The sequence below is a fragment of the Dromiciops gliroides genome, chromosome 4 (assembly GCF_019393635.1).
Source record: "Dromiciops gliroides isolate mDroGli1 chromosome 4, mDroGli1.pri, whole genome shotgun sequence".
Taxonomy (NCBI): domain Eukaryota; kingdom Metazoa; phylum Chordata; class Mammalia; order Microbiotheria; family Microbiotheriidae; genus Dromiciops; species Dromiciops gliroides.
In genome coordinates this window covers 260,502,152-260,526,426 of record NC_057864.1, presented here as the reverse complement: position 1 = coordinate 260,526,426, position 24,275 = coordinate 260,502,152, and the positions used below count along the sequence as shown (strand labels likewise).

The 24,275-nt window shown below is 39.9% G+C and overlaps 1 protein-coding gene across 5 annotated transcripts in view; it reads left to right on the top strand.

Moving 5' to 3' along the window:
• The window catches only part of SUPT3H (SPT3 homolog, SAGA and STAGA complex component), a 675,661-nt gene that overhangs the window by 584,839 nt on the left and 66,547 nt on the right, over nt 1-24,275 (top strand). The gene's annotated exons all lie outside the window — the stretch shown is intronic.

Here is a 24,275-nt window from a genome sequence, read left to right as displayed (position 1 = left end):
TATAAATTAAGCTTAAGACTGATCCTGGCTCTCAGGCCAGAATTTCTTCCTTCCAGATAAATTTTATCAAAGACTGTCATCTATGGAAGTTCACTATGTAAAGCAGCAAAGATAACCAACCCAGCATGGTCATTTTTTTATTTTGAGTTCTTAGCTCAACTCAAGACTCTCTTTTGAGTGCATTTTATTTTAATGAATAAATAAGCCTGAGATCAGATTGTTGATCAACTATATATGCCAATCACAGGAATTTAAACTTTCTGTAGGCTTTTCTGAACATCCATTTGGGTGATAAATCAGTGACTTTTTTTTTGCATCCAGAAACCAAATTTATAGACATTTAAATTGGGGGGAAGGTGTTGACCTTTTTATTTTTAAAATCTATAGAAAAGTATTTTTGTCACTGTAACGTAAAACTTAAATATCTATCAACTGATTTAAACTACATAGTCTTTGAAACAATACATTCAGGTCACCTCTTTGGAGTTATAGTCATCCATACATTGTGTTAGTAACCCATTCTTATGGGATGAGAATGTGTGTATAGTTTTTGACATGTCCCCAAAAAGAAGTCCATTTGGTAGAGAACACATTGGCCTATTGACCCCAGTTGGGATCAAGAGCCAATAGCCTAGAGTCAGGCCCATTCACACTGGAACATTTGAGCAAGGGAGAGGAAAGAGGTGTGTTCCTGGCTGAATGAAAGAATGTTTGAGCTGGCTGGCTCAAAAAAAAATCACATCATCCAGCTGGGCATCTGTGCACTGTAGTTTTATAATAGACTATTTTTTTTACAGGTGCCAATAATTCCTAGCCCAGAGCAGTTTGCTAAGCCTGATCTAACCTATACAACTTTATTTAGATGAGTGAATTGATAAAAGCTGGAAAAAAAGGTTATGTTTGATCCAGCAGGTACTGAGTGCTTAAAAACTGAATCTATATCGGTAGTACCTTCCATATCTATATTTAATTTCACTGCTTTGAGTCTTGGGAAAGCCAGGTGACACAATGGACAGCGTGCCAGGTCAGGAGTCAAGAAGACTCATCTTTTTGAATTCAAATCCCACCTCAGAAACTTATTGGCTGTGTGAGCATGAGCAAGTCACTTCACCCTGTTTGCCTCTAGTTCCTTATCAGTGAAAATGGGCTGGAGAAGGAAATGACAAACTACTCCAGTATCTTTGCCAAGAAAACTCCAAATCGGGTCACTAAGAGTTGGACATGATTGGAAAATGACTCGGCACCAACTCTGAATCTAGAAAGGGGCTCGTGGTCTTTTTAGAAAAATCTTTACACCAACTTAAGCTCAGGTGATAGAATCACTGAGCTCACAGGCGTTCCACAAGACTAAGAACTGGAAGGAGGCTCTAGAGATTATCTTCTACAACCCCTTCATTTCATAGACGAGGAGATTGCAGCACAAAGAGAGTAGTGACAGGGAAAGTAAGGAGCAGAACTGGGATGGAAGACCATATCCACTACAAATCCAGTGTATTTCCACCATACTCCCCTACCTCTCTAATCACAAGATGATTCCTTTTTTGATTAGGTTGCTTTGTTCTGTACCCCCTAACCCTGGCAAGTCTTCATAAAAGTAACAACCTGGGGTCAAGAGAGAGCTGGTTTCAAATCCTGGAACTTACCAGCTAAGTGATCAGAGGAAAGTCACTTAAGTCCTCAGCCTCAGTTTCTTCATCTGTACAATGAAGATAATAAGTCCTGTATTACCTAGCTCCCAAGGTTGTATAATGTATAATGATCAAATAAGATAATTTATGCAACAGTTTGTGAACATGAAAGTGTTATACACATGTCAGCTGTTAATGAATATCTGACTAGAGATGAGTAAGACAGGGCAGGACAAGTCCATCACCTTTACTAGAAAAAAAATTTTTTTTAATGTTATGCCCTACTTTTAGCTGGTAACATCACTTTTATATGGAAAAGGACTAACATATTATTTCAGAATAATTAATTAACAAGCCTTTATTAAATACCTTCTATAATCCTAGCTGTGTTCTTCCTAGGCAGGGAGATAAAGATATATAAGTGAGATGGTCCCTGACTTTCAGGAGCTTACTTGCTATAAGGATAAAAGCATGTTCATGAAAAAAATAAAGACAAGATAGATGCAAAATAAGTACACAGAGGGGGCAGCTAGGTGGCACAATGGATAAAGCACCGGCCCTGGATTCAGGAGGACCCAAGTTCAAAGCCGGCCTCAGACACTTGACACTTACTAGCTGTGTGACCCTGGGCAAGTCACTTAACCCTTATTGCTCCACAAGAAAAAAAAAGTACACAGAGATTTATAGGGAGAGGAGGAGCACTAAGACTGGGAGAGATTTCTGGAAGGAGGTCACCCTTGAACTAGTAATGGCAGGCATGGGAGAACCTACAAGTTATCAACCATAGTCCATGTGGTCTAAGAGTGAATAGAGAATTCTCTACGAGCATCTCTGTCCCCAAACCCAGATATGATCCATCCAACCTCTGAAATCTCATAGCATTTCTGTACCTGATATAAGCTTTCACATTCTGCTTTATGGTACTACGTACGTAAGGATAAGATACAAATTCAGTTCATCAAATATACATTTGATAGGTATCAATAAGTGTTTGATGAATTCATATCCTAACAAAATTCCAACAAGGACATTGCAATTCTGACTTAATCATCATTTGAACTCAGAGATCACACAACCAAAAAATTATCTTAAGGTAAGCACCAAGGTTACAAATAAAGGCAAAACATCCTCTGCCCTCTAGGAGTTTACATTCTAATAGAGGAAAAAACATGTAAATGTCTGGGTATCAATAAGGCATATACAGAGTAGATGCAAGGCAGTCTTAGAGTGGAAAGCACCAGCATCGGGGCAGGGTGGGGGGTGGGAGGGGACAGGAAAAGACCTCCTACAAAAGGTAGAATTTGAGTTGAGTCTTGAAGTAAACCAGGGAAACTAAGAATTGGAGGGGAAAGGGGAGAGCATTCCAGGCATGGGGGCCAACCAGTACAGAGGCATGATGTAGAACACAGAGCATGGCATGCGAGGAATAAGTAGACCAGTGTAGCTGGATCATAGGGTACATGGAGGAAAGAAAAACATGAGCCTGGAAGGGCAGGAAGGGACCATGTTATAAATGCCAAAGGACTTCGTATTTGCTCCTAAAAATAATGGGGAACCACTAATCATTATCTTGGCAACTAAATGGAAAATTGGTTGGAAGGAGAGAGTTCCTAGGTAGGACGTCCAGTTGGCAGGGCCATTGCAGTAGTTCAGACAAGAGGTGATGAAGGGCTAAAGTAGAGGAAAGAGACTTAGACAAGAGATATTGTAAAGTATAAACAAGAAGATTTGACAAGGATGAAGGTGTGGGATGAGTGAGGGTGAGGAATTAGGGAATATACCAAGGTTATAGACCTGGGTAACTAGAAGGGTGGTGATGTCTTCAACACTCATAAAAAAGTAGATGGGGGGCAGCTAGGTGGCGCTGTATATAGAGCACTGGCCCTGGAGTCAGGAGTACCTGAGTTCAAATCCGGCCTCAGACACTTGACAATTACTAGCTGTGTGACCCTGGGCAAGTCACTTAACCCCAATTGCCTCACTTAAAAAAAAAAAGTGGAGGAATAGGGGAAGATTTAGGAGGAAGGACAATAATTTTTGTTTTGGATGTGTTGAATTCAAGATGCCAATGGACATCAATTTCAAAATGTCCAGAAGTCAATTACCAGACAAGTACTTTATAAACTATAAAGCACTATATAAACACAAGGTTTTAGAGGGTAGCATGGTGTCTTAGAGAGGGCCCTGAAAGACTTGTGTTTAAATCCCAGCTCTAACACCTACTAGCTTTGTGTTTGTGGATTTGCAAGTCACTTGTCCTCATGTAATCAGTTATGTTATATGTAACATGAAGATAATATACTGCATACCTCACAGGACTAATATGAAAACAGTGCTTTACAAACTGTTATGTAATTTATATAATTTATATATAGCCCTGAGGCTGGTAAAACATCCTTGAGCAATTACCATAAAAGCCAATACCACAAGCATTTATTAGGCACCTACTATTTGTATCAGGCAGTGCAAAGGTTCAGCAGTCAGAGAACATGGGTTTAGATCACTTCTGACATTTACTGGTTGCAAGACACTGGACAGTTCACTTAAACTCCTGTTCAAAGCAACTCTGCAGGTTGTAAAACAGGTGCCTATCTGCATTGGTAGATGGACTTCCTTACCTGGGAGTTCCCTATTCCAATGAAATCACAGATCCAATTCCTATCCTTACTACTTATACGCTATTATGAGTTTCTAGGGATGTAGAGACAAAAACGAAATCGCCTTTGCCCTCAGGGAGCTTTCTGATATCTTTAACATTTCAATCACTTAAAGCTGTTGCTAAGATGAATCAGTACAGATGTTGATGGAGAAAGCTCAGATTTCCTAAAATATGGTTCCCTTCATTGCCATGCCTGGTTACTACCAAAATGATTATCTTCTAAAATATAGCAAGAAATCTTTTTGTTAAAAATTGCAAGGCAAGCACCAGTCCTGGAGTCAGGAGGACCTGAGTTCAAATCCTGCCCCAGACACTTGACACTTATTAGCTATGTGACTCTGGGCAAGTCACTTAATCCCAATTGCCTCACCAAAAAACAAAAAAAGCAAGGCAATGTATCATAAAAATAGAAATATCAGCAAAGCACAAAGGGAGCATTGGCAAGAACTCAGCATCTATTACCTATAGAGGAAAGACCGTTCTATTGCTAGATGAACCTCCCACTCTAAAATGATAGAAAAGAAAGCACTAAACTAAACAACCACTTCTGCAAAACATTTGGAAAGAGAAATAAACCAATCATCTTCATAAAAAGCGAAGCTGGATATTATCACTGCCCTTCTAAAATATTGGTACTTTTTCCCTGGTTGTTGACAGGCCATTTTCTTTCATGAAAATTACTTCTTCAAAGGCGGTATGATAGAGGAATATGGTGGACAGGGCATTGGATTTCATGTCAAAGCTTGTGGGCTTGAATCCTAACTCTTATTTTTACTCCCTATAAAAGTATTCTCAAGATCTCAATTTCCTCCTCAAGAAATGTTGAACCAAGTGACCTCTAGACTCCCAAACCTAAAATCCTATGAATCTAAATTCAAATTTATTCTGTGTATTTAATTTTTTTAAAGTTCACAATTGTATGGTCCTTTATGGTTTGCAGAGTGTTCTCCTCTGAAGCCTCTAGTGATATGCATGCTGCTAAGTATTATAATCCCAGTTTTATAGAAAAGGAAACCAAGGCCCAGAATGTCCAAGTGACTTAGCCCTTGCACTAGAAAGTGACAAAGCCAAGACTTCCAATTCCCTTTCTTGTGCTTTATGCCACAATGACAAAAAGTCACTGCTGACCTATTATTGTACTCCAGCAAGCACAGGCATTCTATACAAAATCAAGTCTCAGTTTGGAACTCTCTGCCCTTCCCCACTGAGTCCCTCTGTTCAGATTTATGAAAGAAAACATTTCTTTCTGCAAAAGGTTTTTGTACACCCGCATCTGGAAGTGTTTATTTCAGTGGCATGTAAGCTATCTGTGGATTTAGTTAGCACCAGACCCCCTTTTGTGTACTGACTTAAAATTTTTATAAATGATCTTATTGAATGTATGCCAGGGTGCACACACATGGTTTGGCTGATTGCTGCCTATATCCTTTACCTGCCAGTCACCTTTGATTTATATTCCTTCTCCCCTGCTTCTGCCTTCCAAAAGTAGTGCCACTGAACTGTCCTTTAAATCATCTTATTGGGTAAATTACTCCAAGATGAGTTGGTATGTTTTTGGCTGCCTACAGACAGCCACATTTATATCCCACTGCCCTTACCCACCTCCAGGAGAGTTGCTTATGGAAGAGGATTGGACAAGTTATGTCGTCGATCTCTTTATTCTAAATGAATCCCATCTGAAATGTTGTGCCAGCTAAAGATTAAAGAGATAAAGAATGGTTCTTTGGCACAGGATTCAGTTCTGAGCCTTTAGCTTGCATCTATTCCTTGAATAGAATGTGACTTAGAGAGTTCTTTCTTCAATTTGAAAGAAGCCAGTAAATAAATTCTCTGCAACAAAATACGTAAACTTTTTCAGGGGGATAGAATTTTTATAAGATTTACTAACTGGGGTGGGGGGGTGTATAATAGTTCCAGGAGAAAAGCAGGTGGCTTGGCAGTTATTTAAAAGGTTCGCTTATTTGTGGTAGCGGTTTCAAGAGGTTTCATATTTCTAAAGAGAGAGACCAAAGAGCATATTGCTTAAGAGTGTCTGACACAATGATGTATCCTTTTGGACTGAATTTCCAGGAGTTCATTGGTCATTAAACATGCTGTTTGACTTGCTGCTGCAGTTTTCCAGCTGTCTCTACCGGGGGTAACCTTAACACTCAAAGAGAATTTGGTAATGAGGTAACAAATAGACGGTGCTGATAAAAGTGGAATTGCTGAGATAATTTTAAAGTACTTTTTAGATTACTCAAACATGTCATCAAAGCACAGTTGGAAAAGAGTTGCTCTCTCTTCTTGTTGAGCATGGTATGGGGAAAGTATTTACGAGAGGGCTTGGTGGTGTTTGTTATGGTGGGGAGGCATTTAACATTGGGGGATTACAGAGACATTAGTGTCAGAGCACATAACACATTACACAAATTGTACTACGTGTCATGGGCTAGAGCACTCCCAGGCTTCCAGAGTATGACCTGGATCTGCCCAAAATGGCCCAAGAAGCCCTACATTTTCAAAACAGCTGTATAAGGAGGAGTTGCCTGGGGGTCATAACTAAGGATCCACAACTGTTCTATGAACATCTGGACTCTAAAAGAAATAACTTTTTTCTTCTTCCATTGTTCAGTCAGTCACCAGGGATTACTTCACTGGAGAAGAAGACAGGTGATACTCAGACAATCAGAGATTTCATGGTCAATGACATTGATGCCCTGTTTAGACATCTTTTAGTAGAGTTCTCATCAGAGTGAGGAGGCTAGGGCTTGTTCTCAGTTCTGACATCTATCTGAACAGCATGCACATTTCCACCCCAAAGTGATCTAGAAGCTACTGGCCTACTCTGTAGTCACCCCACTCCCTTCACTTTCTTGGCCCTGGGCCACCGCTTCCCCATATCCTCTCCCAGGGCCCATTTCCCCCTCAATCTCCACAAGAATAAAAGTTACACTCTTTGTGGGGTGACTGTCCCCCCTCCCAAGGCAGCTGCACCCTCTTTGAACAGAGCACTTACTATGTGCCAAGCGCTATATTGTAAATGCTGGAAATACAAATACAAATAGGCAATCAATCAGTCAACATTTATGAAGCACCTACTATATGCTGGGCACCATACAATGTGCTATAGATACAAAAAGAGATAAAGGATAGTCCCCACCCTCAAGGAGTTTACACTCTAATGGAGGAAGACAACAAATAAAAGCAACCGATCTTAAATGTGGAGGAGACAGGGTACTCAGCATGGGGTCATACTAGGAGAAGTCTAGAATCAGCCTGGACAGGAATGGAAATTCTAAGAGAAGTCATCAAATCAGAAGGGTTCTCAGGGCCCAAGATACTTCCAGTATATGAATTCCAAGGCCAGAGGGAGGCTTTGGGAGGAAGAACTGAGACATGGTGGAAGAAGTACATCTTGGAGAGGAATTAGAATTTCTATTTACAGACCTGATCTTCAATGTGTATATGCAATTGCTCTGAAGGGAAATAATTTTAATAGTTCAATTTACACAAGTATTTCACCCCTCATTTTATAATATTGATTTCTATGTAACAGAACCTGTCCTGACTCTTCAGGAAAGAATAGATAAGATACAAATTTAAACCATCTCCTTTAATAGTTGCCTTCCTTTTGATGCCTTTTCCTAATTTTCACTTTTAAATATAGAGAGTGACCTTGGCAGCAAGCAAAAAGATCATTTCTACCAATGACCGGTGTCACTTTCTTAAAATATTGCAAAGGAAAGCACACATTAGTGATCTAAATCTAGGCGTCTGGAAATCTGCTCCTGATTTAGGGTCATAGATTTAGAACTGGAATAGACATTTGAGACCATTTGGTCCAATCTTTTCATTTCACAGATGAGGAAACTAAGGCTAAGGAACAGAAAGTGACTGCTCAAGGTCACACAGCTTGTAAAGAGCAGAGCCAAGATTTACTTGCTGTGTAACAGCTTTTGGTAAACCACCTAATCTTCGTTGCATCGTGGTTTCCATGTGCATGACATGAATAACATATTCATGGTAGAAAGCATCCAAGTGGTGAGTGGAGGAGGTTGGAAAACCTCACATCTCTCATAAGCAGATGGTGCTGAAAAGTGTTCCTGGACATTGTGTGGACAAATAAGGCATGAGCCCAGGGCCATTCTACTTCCTAAGGTGGTGGTGATGGTGATGGTGATGGTGATGGTGATGGTGAGAGAGGTGGTGCTGATACTGACCATATCTGGGGAGTAAGGCTGAAGCAGGAAAGTCAGGATGAGAAGGCAAAAAGCCATGGAGGTTGTGGGTTGCACAGTGTGGCTGCCAGCAAACTGCAACTTCTCCTGGGGTAAATGCTAGGAAAAAACCATGAGAGGCTTTTATTTTTTTTTTAAGGGAATGGGGAGGGTTGTTTTTTAAGACACAAATAAAAGAGATGCTATCTCCAAGGAAGACAGAAATGTTGGCTGGCAAAATAGGTGGGTGAGAAAAGGCACATTTCAGTAAAATTGTTTAAATTCAAATAATATTTGTAAAACATTTAATGCAATGCCTGGCATGTAATAAGTGCTATATAAATGCTTATTTCCCTCCCTCTTCCCTAAAGTCTCTATAAATTGAGGGAATTCATAAAATCATGGGGGTGGAAAGGATCTAATAAATCATTGTCCATTCCCCTAGTGCCTTAAAGAAAGCCCTCTCTTCATTGATAAATGGAATTTACAACTAAATGAGATCTTAAATGTCATCCAGATCAACCCCTTCATTTTACAAAGGAAGAAACTGAGTCCCTGAATGAGGAAAGTGACTTGTCCAAAGTCACAAGCATTAAGTAACAAAGCTGGAATTCAAAACAGAGTACTGACTTCCAGTCAAATTGTTCCTTCTACTATACCACTTAAACCATCTCAAAGAGTCTGCAGGACCATGGATTCAAAGTTGAAGTGACCTTAAAGACCTTCTAGTTCAACCCCCTTATTGAACTCAGATAAGAAACTGAGTCCTAGAGAAGTGAAGTTACTTGTCCAAGATCATACAACTGTTAAGTCTAAGAGCCAGGATGACAATTCAGGTCCTCTGACTCCAAATCCAACACTCTTTCACTATACAACAATACCTCTAGTTAAGAATTTGCTTTTTAAAAAACAACAACAAAATCAGGATAAAAAATTCTATAATCAGGGCAGCTAGGTGGCACAGTGGATAAAGCACCAGCCCTGGATTCAGGAGGACCTGAGTTTAAATCTGGCCTCAAACACTTCACACTTACTAGCTGTGTGGCCCTGGGCAAGTCACTTAACCCTCATTGCCCTGCAAAAAAAAAATAGATAAAATTTAAAAATAAAAAAATTCTATAATCTCTATAAAGATGTTCCAATAGTTTATACCTATAGTCTCAGAAAGCCATTTTTTTAAATGAAATTCTTCTCATTTTTTTTTTTTTCTAGTGAGGAAAATCACCGTTTCAGTACTTTTAGTGGCTTTGTGATCTCAGGGGTTCCCTCTCATCATGTGTGACTCTTGTCAATGTCTTCCCCATACATCCAGAGGATTGGAGGGAAGCTTCACTCACAATCAACCATAAACAGGAGCCTCTGAATTCTTTTTTTCTTTGGAATGACCAAGTTGGATGCTCACTTGGTTTGAGACATTTAGTCCTTTAGCCTTAAATTTCAAGAGGTCTCTAGCATTTCTCTGGACTAGCTCAATAATTTGGGTTAAACTGTACTTGTCTTGGATAAGTTTAAAAAAAATCTTTTCCATTTCCAAATTTATGAGAGCAATCTTTTGTGTGTCTCTCACCTCTGCACATGTCACACTATTTCTCAGTGGAAGCAGGTTCTAATACATAAAACGAGATAGCTGCATACATTCAAGTGTCAGTTTGAAGCCCTAAACCAAAAAAACACTTTATTACAATAGGTAAAACACAGCACGTTGCATTTCGTATGTACTTAACGGAGGTTTCTTAGCTGAACTGAATCCATCTTGTTTGGTTGTAATGGAATTTTCTTTGAGTACATCACTAGAACTCACATTCCCAGTGCAAAGGCACTAAAGATTCATGCATCAGAGAAGGAGTTTTATTCAATGATGTCTAAGGTTCCTACTCTGTATAGGATCCTACGATTTTATGAAATCAGAGCTTGCAACTGCATTAGCCAATGAAAAGAAGTGCTTTGATCACAAGGGAAAATGGGAGGTGCTAGGCAAGCATCACCCTCCAGTTCTAGAATGTGTTTGCGTGCCATGTCCCAGTGAGTGGTTTGGACATTTCAGTATTTCTGTTGTAGCATGATAATTCACTCAGCCTCCAATGTTTGAAAGCTGGGCATAATCTTTGACCTTTCTCTCAACTGTCCAGTCACTTCAGAATATCAGGATTTTAGAGCTAAAAGGGACCTCAGTAAACATCTACTCCAACCAGTTGCTGCCAAAGGTGACCAATTCTAATGTTGTATCTCTCTAATTGTTACATGTTTTTCTTGAAATTAAGCCTAAATTTACCTCTCTTCAATTTCCATTCATTGTTTCTGGCTCTACTCTCTGAGGTCAAGCAGAACCAGTCTAATCCCATTTCTAGATGACAGCCCTTCAAGTTTTTGAAGATAGCTCTCATGTCCCCTCCTGAGTCTTCTCCAGGTTATGCTTTACCAATTTCTTCAACCACTTCTAATGTGACATGGACTTGAGATCCTTCAGTATCTTGGTAACCAGTGTCTGGGATCTGGACAACTTATCATTTTCCTTGCTAAACTATGGCATCAAGAATTTGGAATTGCCAAGTCCTGATGATTCTTTCTCTGTCCCTTCCTCTCTGTTCCTCCTGCTACCAGTCTGTTGTAGTCCCACATTACTATCCATTCATGCCATTGAAATAGCCTCATAGTGTGTCTTCTTCCCTCCATGTTTCTTACCTACTACCCCTCACCCCCTGCAAAAGGAAAAAAAAATCCATACATCATGGCACTATCAAACTAATCTAAACCATACAGAAAATTGGTCATATCATTCCTCTACTTAAAACATTCAAAGGTTCCCTTATTGCCTATCAGGAAAAAACTTCAAATTCCTAGGCTTGACTTTCCAAGGCCCTCCATAATTAGCCTCTACCCTCCATTTCCAGCCTCAGTTCTTACTACTTCTGACCATGTACTCTCTGTCCCACCAAAATGGACAAAACTGCCTACTTCGAAACTTTACTTGGCTTTCATTGCTTGGAATGCTCTATTTCTCACTTCTTCCATCTGTTGAATTCTTATATATCTTCTTTTTTTCTGGGCCAAATGAGGGTTAAGTGACTTGCCCAGGGTCACACAGCTAGTTTCAAGTGTCTAAGGCTGGATTTGAACTCAGGTCCTCCTGAATCCAAGGCCAGTGCTTTATCCACTGCGCCACCTTGCTGCCCCCTTATGTATCTTCTTAAGCCTAACTCCTCCATGTTGCCTTTCCTGCTTCTCCACCCACTCTGTAGCCTTTTCCACATCTGAGCTGACATAGCACTTTGTTTGCACTTTTCTGTTACACTCAACTTGTTAACTTCCCACCTTCTTTGGGTGACAAGAAGCTAGTCATTTAACTTCTCTGTTCTTCTTTCCTCATCAGAAAAATGGGAAAGAAATAGACTTGATGACCTCTATCTAACATTCTTTCCAGTTCCAAATGTATGATCCTATGTTGTGTTCACATTATAATTATTTGTATGTGTGTCATCTCTTCACTAGATGGTAAGCTTTTTGAGGGATGAAACTGTAATATGTGATCTTTATATCACTCCCAATCGTAGAATAGTGCTTAATAAAGCACTTAATAAATGCTTATCAAACTTATTGAATAGTAGATTTGTAATGAGTTTAACTGACAAGTATACAGCATAACATTAGATATTTATATAATATAATAACATATTATAATGATTTATGTACTACCCAAATGTTTATTATACAAAGTGATTATGAAATGGACAGGAGCCAGAGAAAAAAGGTGTATGTCAGATACTGAGCTTACCGTAAGACCCAGGAAGGACAGGGCCAGCTGCTACTAGGAGGAGGCTAAAGGGAAAACTTGTTTACATTTCTTAGCTTAAGAGCCATAGAGTGTAGCTTTAGAACTCTTGTTAGTCATGAAGTGATTGTACATTGGCTTGTGTGAGGCAGGTAAGTGGTGTGGTGGATAAAAGTGCTGCATGTGAAATAAGAAGGACCTAAGTTCAAATCCAGCCTCAAGCACTTACTTAGCTGTGTGACTTGAGGCGAATTCCTTAACCTGTGTCTGCTTCAGTATTCTCATCCTGTGAAATGGGAATAATAATAGCACCTAGAGTTATTGTGAGGATGAGATAATATTTATTATTATATAGCTTTTACATAGGTGCTATGAAAATGCTAGCTCTTGTTGTTGGTCTTAATATTATAAAGAATGTGGCTAGAAAGCTAGCATTTATTCTAGGGTAAGCTGCATGGTTTGGTTGGGGAGTGAGTCTGATATTAAAGGGATTCATTCATACATGTGTGTCTAGACCAGAGAGAGTAATTGAGGGAGCATGAGAAGAGTGGAAAGGTGAGTAAGTCTATAGCTAAATGGTTGTTGTGTCCTGGTTATTCAGTGATCCCTGCTCTGGAAGAGACAAGGAGGATTTGGCTCCTAGGAGGTGTGTTCTAGGACACACACATGCATGCATGCACACACACACAGATGGACATACATACACATGCACTTACACACATAGATAAGCACATGCACACACATACACACGTGAGCACACATACATGCATATACACTCATACTTCACAATGAAAAGAGCAGTAGAGAAGAGGCTGCCAGATAACATTTTATCTCTGATAGTCTATTTGCATTTCTATCAATTTCTTAGATGCTGCTAGCTCTTTAGGCAAAGAGTGTTTTTCTAGGAAAAGATAGGAGAGAGGGGCAGGGCACACAGTGTGTGTGGCATACTCAAAATATTTCCATATTTTGTGTTTTGTTGACATAGACCCAAGCTCACCTCCATATTGGAAGAATATAAACACTAAGGGAGAGCTAAGTAAACATTCATTTTTCCTGCTATTATTGTTATTGTTGTTGTTACATATTATGTGCAATAATATTGATAATTCTGAAATTATGTAAGTCTAGAAAGCTGGATAATGCAGACTTATGAAACTGACTCATTGATAGCCTTGCTAGAGGCTTCAGACACTAGAAATAACCATTTGGAAAATAAGATTTAAAAAAACATCATCACCACCACCACAATGGAATGGGTTGGATGTTAAGAGATTTCCATTTGCCAGATGTTCTTTCAGTTATATAGACACAACCTAATTTGTTGGTCAATGAGCCTGTGTTATTGGTAGACTTCTGTATCATTTCAGAGAAATTTTTATGAACATGTGTATTGCCATCAATTAGGAAAGCCGTCTAGACATCGTGTTTTCAAATTTGGTGGAGCTATTCCCCCCTTGAATAACAGCCTTACATTCTACTGTGAAATATGTCAGGTTTTCGTGCAAATTCTAATTGTCTCTCATTCTTAGTGGGTAACTTTTCTCTTGCATCAGTAAGTGAATTTTTTGAAATATAATTTTTTATTCCAGTCAACAAAATTTAGGAAAATGGATGCACAGTTTGAAGACAGGGCTATACATGAAGCCCTGGAAAGGTGGGTAGGGAGGATAATTCATCCTTTATTTGCCCTGTATCCCATCAGAGGGATGTTATCATCTCAGTTCCTGTAGCAAGGATAGCCATATTCTCCCAATGCTGGGGCAAAAATACAAATGCCAAAAAATACAAAGGAATGTATCATAATGTAAGCTAGGAGCCTGATTCATATACACACACTGATTCCAAATAAATGTTTTTTTCTGAATTTGTCTGAAATGTTTACCTAAATTCTTCACTAGAGGCCCTTGCAAATTGTATGGAACAGACACCTCTTCAATCTGCAATCAATGATTATCTATTTTCTGGTACCTATGTGAGAATTAGGCACATTGTTAATTGTAGGACTCTATTAGGAGGAAGGCATTTTTTTCTAATTAACTATTAAACATTTACTGAGTACCTAGTATAGGCCTAGCAGTAGTTGCTGTATAAAGAAAGATATCAGGGGTGGCTAGGTGGCACAGTGGATGAATCACTGGCCCTGGATTCAGGAGGACCTGACTTCAAATATGGCCTCAGACACTTGAGCTTACTAACTTGTGTGACCCTGGGCAAGTCACGTAACCCTCATTGCCCCACAAAAAAAAAAAAGAAAAAAGAAAAGAAAAGAAAGAAAGACATTAAAGTATAATACATAATCCCTACCCTCAAGGACCTCACTGTCTAGTTGGGGAGATAACACATACACACCAGAAAAAAAACCCTATATATAAGGCAGTGCTGAACTGTATAATGTAGAAGTGAGGTGCCTACTGTTTGCCAAGCACTATGCCTAGATTTTGGGGGTAAGAAGACAACTTCCTTTCCTTTCCCTTTCTAACTCTTTGCAGTTTGGCCTCTGACCTCATCATTTAACCAAAACCACCCTCTCCAAAGTTACTAATGATTTCTTCTGGTGTCCCTATGGACCATACTGTGTCCATGGGGTCTTTTTTTTTTTGGCGGGGCAGTGGGGGTTAAGTGACTTGCCCAGGGTCACACAGCTAGTAAGAGTCAAGTGTCTGAGGCTGGATTTGAACTCAGGTACTTCTGAATCCAGGGCTGGTACTCTATCCACTGCGCCACCTAGCTGCCCCACACCAATGATTTCTTAATTGCCAAATCAAATAGCCTCTTTTTCTAGTTCTCATCCTTCTTGACCTCTCTGCAATCTTTATAACTATCAGCCAGTTTTTTTTCTCCTTGATACTCCCATCTCTCTAGGTTTTCATGACACTGCTCTCTTGGTTCTCCAACTAGTGTCTGACAGCACCTTCTCTTTCTCCATAGCCAGATCTTGACCAGTGTCATGCCTGCTAACAACAGGGGTCTCCCAAAATGCTTTGTCCTGAGCCATCTTCTCTTCTCATTCTATACTGTTTCACTTGGTAACCTTTGCACCCATAGTTTCAATTATCATCTCTATATAGATGTCTCTGTCTATTTGTTCAGCCCTAATTTCTCTCTCTCTCTCTCTCTCTCTCTCTCTCTCTCTCTCTCTCTCTCTCTCTCTCTCTCTCTCTCTCTCTCTCTCTCTCTCTCTCTCCCCCTCTCTCCTTCCCTCCCTCCCATCTTGTATCTCCAATTATTTATTAAGTATCTCAAACTTGATATCCTGTTAACATCTTAAACTCTACATATCCAAAACTGAACTCATTATCTTCTCCCCAAAACCCTTCCCTCTTCCCAATTTCCCAATTACTGTCAAGAGTAATGCCATTCTCTATTTTCAAAAGTGCTGGAAGGGGAGGACAGTCAGTGACTCCTTGGAGCTCTCCCCCAAATCCCTCCAGATCCCTTCAAATAATGCCACAAAACAATGCATGGAGCAGCAGAATCCACAAAAGGATGGGGTGAGATTATTTTCTAGCCACAGATGGCTTAGATGGTCTGCAGGAGGGGTCTGCTGTTCTGGAACAGGAGTGGAACCCAACCCTGAGGTTATGCTAACACAGATCCAGCCCCAGTCAGGCTGTGCCAGAGAAAGAGACCTCCAGAGCCTCTGAATCAGCTGCAGTACCAGCTTCTTCTGGAACAAAGCTCATGATCTGATAAGATGGCTGAGTGGTTGGCCCGGGGGAGATTACAGGGATCTCTGCTGGTGCTGAGGTAGAGCTCAGTTGTTTTATCCCTGCTGGGAACCAGGAAGCAGCCTTGAGTGGCAGTGGCCAAGGTGGGAGAGGGGCTCAGGCTAACCGGAGCTGTCAACCCAGCTAAACAAAAATTTGGTTTTCTGGTTGAAGAACAAGTAGGCCTGGGGTTATTTACAGGCCAGAGCACAGGCCAGGCTAGTGAAGAACTCCTTAAATCGTACCACCTTGGATTCCCTGAAGCTTGGGACAGTGCAGCCTGGAAGCATTGCTCCACTTTAAGAAGGAGTTAAAAGTCAAGAAATAGGTGGGCAAGATGAGCAGGCAGAAAAAGGTGCAGACCATAGAATGTTTCTTTAGTGACAAGGAAGATCAAGGTGCACCGTCAGAAGAGGATAGCAATGTCAGGGCTCCTATATCCAAAGCTCCCAAGAAAAATATGAATTGGTCTTAGGCCATAGAGGTGCCCAAAAAGGACTTTGAAGATAAAGTAAGAGAGGTAGAGGAAAAATGGAAAGAGAAATGAAAGTGATGCAGGAAATTCATAAGAAAAAAGTCAACAGCTTGAAAAGCCAAATGGAAATGCTCTCTGAAAAAAAATAATTGCCTAAGAATTAGGATTGAACAAATGGAAGCTAATGACTTTATGAGAAACCAAGACACAATAAAGTAAACACAAATGAATAAAAAATAGAGGGAAATCTGAAATATCTTCGTGGAAAAACAGCTGACATGGAAAATAGATCCAGGAGAGATAATTTGAAAATTATTGGACTACCTGAAACCATGATCAAAACAAGAGCTTAAACTTTATCTTCCAAGAGATTGTCAGGGAAAATTTCCCTGATATTCTAAAAGAAGAAGGTAAAATAGAAATTGAAAGAATCCATTGATCACCTCCTGAAAGAGATCCCAAAAGGAAAACTTCCAGGAATATTATAGCCAAATTCTAGAGCTTCCAGGTCAAGGAGGAAATATTGCAAGCAGCCAGAAAAAAAAAAAAATTCAAGTACTGTGGAGTCACAGTCAGGATAGCACAAAATCTATCAGCTTCTACATTAAAGGATCAGAGGGCATGGAACATGATATTCCAGAGGGCAAAGGAACTGGGATTACAATCAAGAGTCACCTACCCAGTAAAACTGAGTATGATTTTTCAGGGGAAAAAATGGAACTTCTATGAAAAAGAGGACTTTCAGGCATTTGTGATGAAAAGACCTGAACTGAATAGAAAATTTGACTTTCAAATACAAGACCCTAGAGAAGCATGAAAAAAGGTAAACAGGAAAAAAAATGAAGAGGGATGTTAAAAGGTTAAACTGTTTATATTCCTACATGAGAAGATGATACTTCTAACTCATAAGAATTTTCTCAGTATTAGGGTATATGACTGGAATAAATTTAGATGGAGGGCACAGCAGGGAATTGATTATAAAGAGATGATATCTGTAAAGCATTTATTTTTTGTTTATTTTAAAATTTTTTTTTGGTGTGTCTGTGGGGTGGTTGGGGTTGAGTGGCATGCCCGGGGTTGCACAGTGGGTGTCTTGTGTATGAGGCCAAATTTGGGCTTAGGTCCTCCTGGGTCCAGGGTGGGTGCTTTGTCTACTGTGTCACCTAGCTGCCCCATGATAACATCTTTAGGATAAAATTGAAGGGGGAGAGGAATGCACTGGGGGAGGGGAATGGGGAGAGTTAGAATGGGGTGAAATCCCACATTAAAGAAGCCAGAAAGGGCTTATGGAGTGTGGAGAAGAGATGAGGTTGGATCGGGGAAGTAAATGAGCCTTTCACTCATCAGAATTGGCTCAGAGACCTTAATCTCATCAGAGTTGGCTCAAGGAGGGAATAAGACACACACTCACTTAGGTGGCGCAATCTATCTAACCCTGCAGGAAAGTAGGAGGGGAAGGGGATAAGGAGGGAGGAATGAAATAAGGGAGGGTAGATTGGGGGAGAGGGCAGTGAGGAGCAAAACACTTTTGAGGAGGGATGGGGTGAAAGAAGATAGAAAATAGAGTCAATATAATGGGAGAGGGAATAGGATGGAGGGAAACAGTTAACAATAGTAACTGTGAAAAACATTTTGAAGCAGAGGCAAGAGTAATGTAAGGTGACAATGATGATTGTTTGATGGATTGATTGATGAGGAGGACTAATTGATGAAGATGAGGATTGATTGATGATGATTGATGATGATGAAATGTATGGTACTTTGCTGAGCTATTGTGAAGAAAATTCTTTGTCAGATATAAGGTATAAATATAACTGTTGCTGTTGTTGTTTTATTGTAAGGAAATCACTCTTTAAAGTACTCAAGGCCCATCACTCTATGCACCATGGCACCACCTTGCTTGTTTGTATGTAATTGTTTGCCTGATGTCTCTCCCATTAACCTGTGAGCTTCTTTAAAAGGCAGGTACTGTTTTTTTGTCTTTCTTTGTATTGCTTGTGCTTAGAACAGTGCCTGGCATATAGTAGATGCTTTATAAATGCTTGCTGACTTGACTGGATAAAAATAAAATGGTCCTTATTTCCAAAATGCTTGCATTTTATGGGAGTGGGGTGGGAAAGGTGGACAACATGTGCAAAGAAAGTAACTACAAAATATATACAGGGTAGATTCAAAATCATTTGATGGGAAGGTGCTAACCCCCGCAGGGGTGGATCAGTTCAGGCTTCCAGTAGGAACTGGTTCAGAGGAACTTTGAAGGAAGGAAGGGATTAAACAAGGCAGAGGTGAGAGGAGAAAGTTTATCCTAAGACTAAACCTATGCAGAGATGCAGTGTCACACAGAGAGAACAGCAAGTGAGCTAGTTTGTCTGGAGAGTAGAATGCTTGACAGAGAGTAATGAGTTTTGAAACTACATAGATGAGTCTTTATTTTATCCTAGTAAAAAGAGGAAACTACGGAAACTTCTTGAACAGGAGAGTAACATGGTCAGAACTGTGCTTTAGGAGTGTTAGTTTATTGGGGGCAGCTAGGTGGCGCAGTAGATAAAGCACCCTGGATTCAGGACCCTGGTGGATAAAGTAGATAAAGGCCCTGGATTCAGGTGGACCTGAGTTCAAATTTGGACTCAGACACTTGACACTTATTAGCTGTGTGACCCTGGGTAAGTCACTTAACCCTCATTGCCCTGCCCAAAAAAAAAGGAAAAAAAAAGGAGCATTAGTCCATCAGCTGTGTGGATGACAGCTTGGAGAGGAGAGAAGTTGAATGCATGGAGACTAATTAGGAGATTATTTCAATAATCCAGATGAGAAACTTTATGGTATGAAATGAAGGAGACCTGCAAGAGGTTATGGAGGTAGACTTGACACTATTTGAAAACTGGTTGGCTGTAGGGCATAAGAGAAAGAGTAGTTGTTCCCCAAGGTCACAGACATGGGGAAGTTAGGATAAATGTCTTTAGGAGGAAAGGTAATTAGTTCTGTTGTAGACATATTTAATTTGAGATTATGAAAGAATGTTCAATAGGTGATAGGGACTGGAGCTCAAGAGAGAAAGTCTAAGGCTGGATATATAAATTTGGGAGACATCTGCACTGAGGCAGTAGTTGAACACTTGAGAACTGATGAGAGAGAAAGAGAGCCAGCCTTGAATGGACTTTCTCCTGAATGGAAAAAGAGAGGGGTGCTCCAAACAAGATAAAAAAAGCCAAGGCAAGTAAGTGAGATGAGTATGTAAAGAGACAGATCTAGTGAGCGTGGAAGTTGTTATTGGGAAGTAGTGAGACATAAAGAGTAGAGATTTAGTGCTTGAAATGATCACAAAGATTATTAAGTATAATAACTCTTCTCTAATGACTCCATTAGTCTTGAGAGGGAAAGAAAGCCTAGACTCTGATGCCACCATCAGTTAAAAGATCTGGGAGACACCACAGTGTCTGGGCACCGTACAGCTAAATCAGGTACATGAACAGTCTATACCCTTGTTGTGACAGAAGGACCCAGGCAGAAATCCCCCTTTATGATTTACCTGCCATGTGACACTAAGCAGTTTCAGAAGCATTGGGATAGGGCCACCTGACTTTTCTACTTCACAGAACTGTGGTAAGGATCATTCATTCCCTCAGCAACACATAAGCATATACTATTTTGTATGAATGCATGCATAATTGTATGAGCACGGGAGAGGAGATGAGGGAGCTGCTACCTGGCATCCTGACTTCTGTCCAAGTTCCATTCCTTCTCCAGAAGTTCTTCACTTTTAACATTCTTGGTCTCCATTGAATCTGTGATCTCAACCAGCAAAAAGAATCCAGGTCAAGGGTGGTGAAATGTTCTGCTTACAAAGTCTTGTGCCAGATGCTACAGGAGCTACAAAGAAATAACATCGTAAAAGTGCCTCATAAACTCCAAAGGCCTCTACAGAGTTTTGAGGTATTGTAAGAAGATAGTTTAAAGGAATTTTAAACCTAATCCCCATTTAAATAGTGATCAAAAAATTGAGAGCTGTACTTAAAGAGTGTTACTCACCAATTTTCTGTCCAGATTCTCTATGCAGGAGGCTTTAACCTGTGGCCCGTGAGCTAACATGATTAGTTTCCTTTGTCATCCTATTTATGGTATTTTATGTTTTTCTAAAACATTCTGAGGAGTCCATAGGCTTTACCAGACTACAAAAGGGGCCCATAGTACAAAAAAAAAAAAAGTTCTAACCATTTTTTTCTTGAAAGTATTCACCTTTTGAGACGGGGAGGCAGCTAGGTGGTGCAATGGTTAAAGCATCAGCCCTGGATTCAGGAGGACCTGAATTCAAATCCTGCTTCAGACACTTGACACTAGCTGTATGACCCTGGGCAAGTCACTTAATCCTCATTGCCCTCCCCCCCCCAAAAAGTATTCACCTTTTGGGAATGGAAATGAGATAAACACACATTCCCACACAGAAGAATAAATCATAGAACTGGTCAGAAAAATCAGTGAATAGTTTCATAAAGTCCCAAGCACAGTGGTAGGCACATAGCAAGCTCTAGACTAATACTCAGTGAGTTCAACTGAACTGGGAAGCCAACACAGTTTTTTCCCCTGCTCTGCTATAAAGTGGGTCTAATGCAAGGAGCAGAGCTTTGTAGTTGGCAGCCCTTTTGAATGTTTTTCCCATAGCACCAGTGTAAAATATCAAACTACTGGCAACCAGGCAAGTTCCATGGACTCATGGGTGGTGGCGCGCACACGTGTGCGCGCGCGTGTGTGTGTGTGTCTGTCTGTCTGTCTGTCTGTCCGTCTGTCAGTTTAGAATTGAAATCTAGTGCTCAAGGCCTGTTTTTTAAAAAATTAACTTTCTGGGGATCTCATGATGTTTTTACCTACTTAATATCTTTCGCCCATGTTGGATATTGGTGAGGTTTTTCTTTTGTGGCAAAGGCCCTCAGCAAAGAAAAATGTGCCTCTTGGTGGGCTTCTAAAGTGTTTTAGTCTTATTTTCCTAGTGAAATTGTATCTGTAACAAAAGCTATCTCCAAGAAACACAATGTAAACGACTTTTTTTATTTGACATGGGGAGAAAGGATTAAGATAAACAGCGTATGCATATCTCTATGGCTTTTAGAAGAATGCAAAGTTTGCCAACCTATGTGACCAGCATTATATGAAATGATGAAAGTAACTGTAAAGGGATCTCTTTCTTTGTTTTGATGGTGATGACATGATAAAGCAGTATAATCATTGTGAACAGTGTGATAGCCCTGAAAAGAATGTTTTGTAAACAAACTGATATAATCAGAGTATTATGATTCAACTCTTTGTCTCTCTTACTGCAACCCTAATCAGTAATAATAGCATGCTGTGTTATAATTGGTTTCATGACTATGGCTTATGTTTGAAGGAGAATTATTTTGGGCTTTGGACCACTCTGAATGCTAGAAGCCTAAATAGGCCAAAGGTCTTTGGAAAAAGCATAATCTATGGTCAGATCACAAGTGAGTGGGATGTTAAAGAAGACCTCAGAGACTCCTGGTATATAGTCACCCAGTTACCAAGACCGAATAGGCTAGTGTACAGCAGAATGAAAATTCACATAGGTGACAGCTGGATAATTGCATGCCAGGTTTTTATTCTCAACTCTCCTTTAGTCAAAAATCCACTTCTGGGATATGAATAGGGTTTTACTTCCTTAAGTTTAAGGCATATTTTAATAGACTTTTTAAGTTTTTTAAAACTGTTTAAAAGAATTAAGAATAATTGAGAAAGGAATATAAGCAAGCTAGGTAGAAAGCTTGGCAGCCAGGAGGATGGATTATGGATTCAAGCAAGAGAAGGAAGAGTCAAGGGAGTTTGAGGACTCTAAATCTAATCACAACTAGATGATGCTTTTCTTTCTCTTTCCTTTCTTTGCATCTTCCTCTTTTCTTGTGTGTGTGTGTGTGTGTGTGTGTGTGTGTGTGTGTGTGTGTGTGTGTGTGTGTGTGTGTTTTCACTCAGGGGACATGACACTGAACAAAGGAAGAGTTTGTTGTCAGAGAACTGTCCTTTTTACCTACTCCCAAAATACACTTGGTTAGGATGGAACTCATCACTACTACCTTGTACTTATAAGTTTTGTCTTTCTTATTTGATTTTTACCTCCTTAAGGAGGATTGTGCCTTAGTACATTTTCCTATCTTCCACCAGTACCCTGTACAAAGTAGCAACTCAATTAATGTTCAGTGAATGAATGATGAATGGAAAAACTGAAAGCACAGAGTTGGAATACCCCAAAACCACTACCTCATAATCCAGCTAGTTTTGATGTTAGCTTTAGCCTGTCCTTTCCTCCTTTCCCCACTTCTTTACCTCCTAAACCTAAACCTTAACCCTCAACTACATTGGGATCTCCTGCCTCATAGGTCAAGGAGACTATTTTTTTCCTAATCCCTGCTAAAGAAACACCACAAGCACACTTATGCAGTCACAGATATTTTGTGTGTTTGTGTGTGTGTGAGACAGAGACTGAGACAGAGAGACAGAAACAGAGAGAGAGAGAGTGCCTATAGAATATCTTTTAAAGTGATTATATGCCAGAATAATTGTCTATGAACTTTTAAGCTTCTTGGGTTAAGCATTAGCTATCCTTTGTAATTGGGGAAAGGGGAAAGAAGTCAGGAGGGAAGAACTCATCTTTTTCTCCCATTAGCCCTGTGCTTCTACTCTCATTTGTTCATGTCCCTGTGTACATTTTGGTACCTCGGGAAAAGTCATGTGCCACCTTCCCCGGGATGCCTTTCCTGATCCTCCCATCTGAATATAATTTTTCCTTCCTCAAATTTTACAAGAGTATTTTGTCTGCATCTCTTCTTTGCTTCTGTCAGTCATGTTCTACCTTGTATCTTATGTTATTTGTGTATATTATAGTATGTACTGGCAGAGCTTGTGAAGGCAGTAACTGTCATTTATCATCATTGCATCTCAAATCTTTATCAAGATGCCTTGCACATAGTAGGTGCTTAATAAATGTTTATTGCATATAATTGAATTATGACCAGAATTGAACTATAATTTATAATTCTTGAAGGATAATATCTATGGCATATTAACATTTATGGCTTGCCTATGTTAAAGGACTAGAGCTATAGTCTGAGATTTCTCAAGCTAGATAGAGCTCTTATGAGTATGGTAAGAGTAACATCTACTCTACGGTTAGGTTAGGTTAGGTTAGGTTACTTCCCCCGACACAGCCCCCCCGCCCCAGCCAAAAAAAAAAGACAGTGGAATCATCCAACTGGGAACTAGAGTACCAACCTTATTTTATTTTAATGTTCCATGTAGATTCCCAGTTACTATAGGCACAAAGAACCCAATCCATGAGCAGTCTAAAAGGTCTCGTTTTTTTCAGACCTGGCCAAGATCAGCGGCATAATGTAAGGAAGCACTGAATAACGGCCAGTCCTTCATAGTTTAGGTCCTTTTAGCTACTGGAGTATTAGAAACTAACTTCAGCTAATCTACCTGTCTCACTACAGCAATGTCTGTCTCATTACAAGTGGTAGATAGTAGGTACTTAATAAATATTTGTAAAATCTTTTTCAGGGAACTGCAGATAAGAGCAGCCCTAAGGAAACATAGGGGGCAGCTAGGGGGTTCAGAGGATAGAGGGCTGGGCCTGAAGTCAAACAGACTCATCTTCCTGAGTTCAAATCTAGCCTCATATACTTTCTAGCTGTGTGAGAAGAAGAAGAAGAAGAAGAAGAAGAAGAAGAAGAAGAAGAAAGAAGAAAGAAGAAAGAAGAAAGAAGAAAGAAGGAAGAAAGAAGAAAAGTAACATCCAAACATGAGCTTCAGACTTTGAGGCAAATTAAGACATC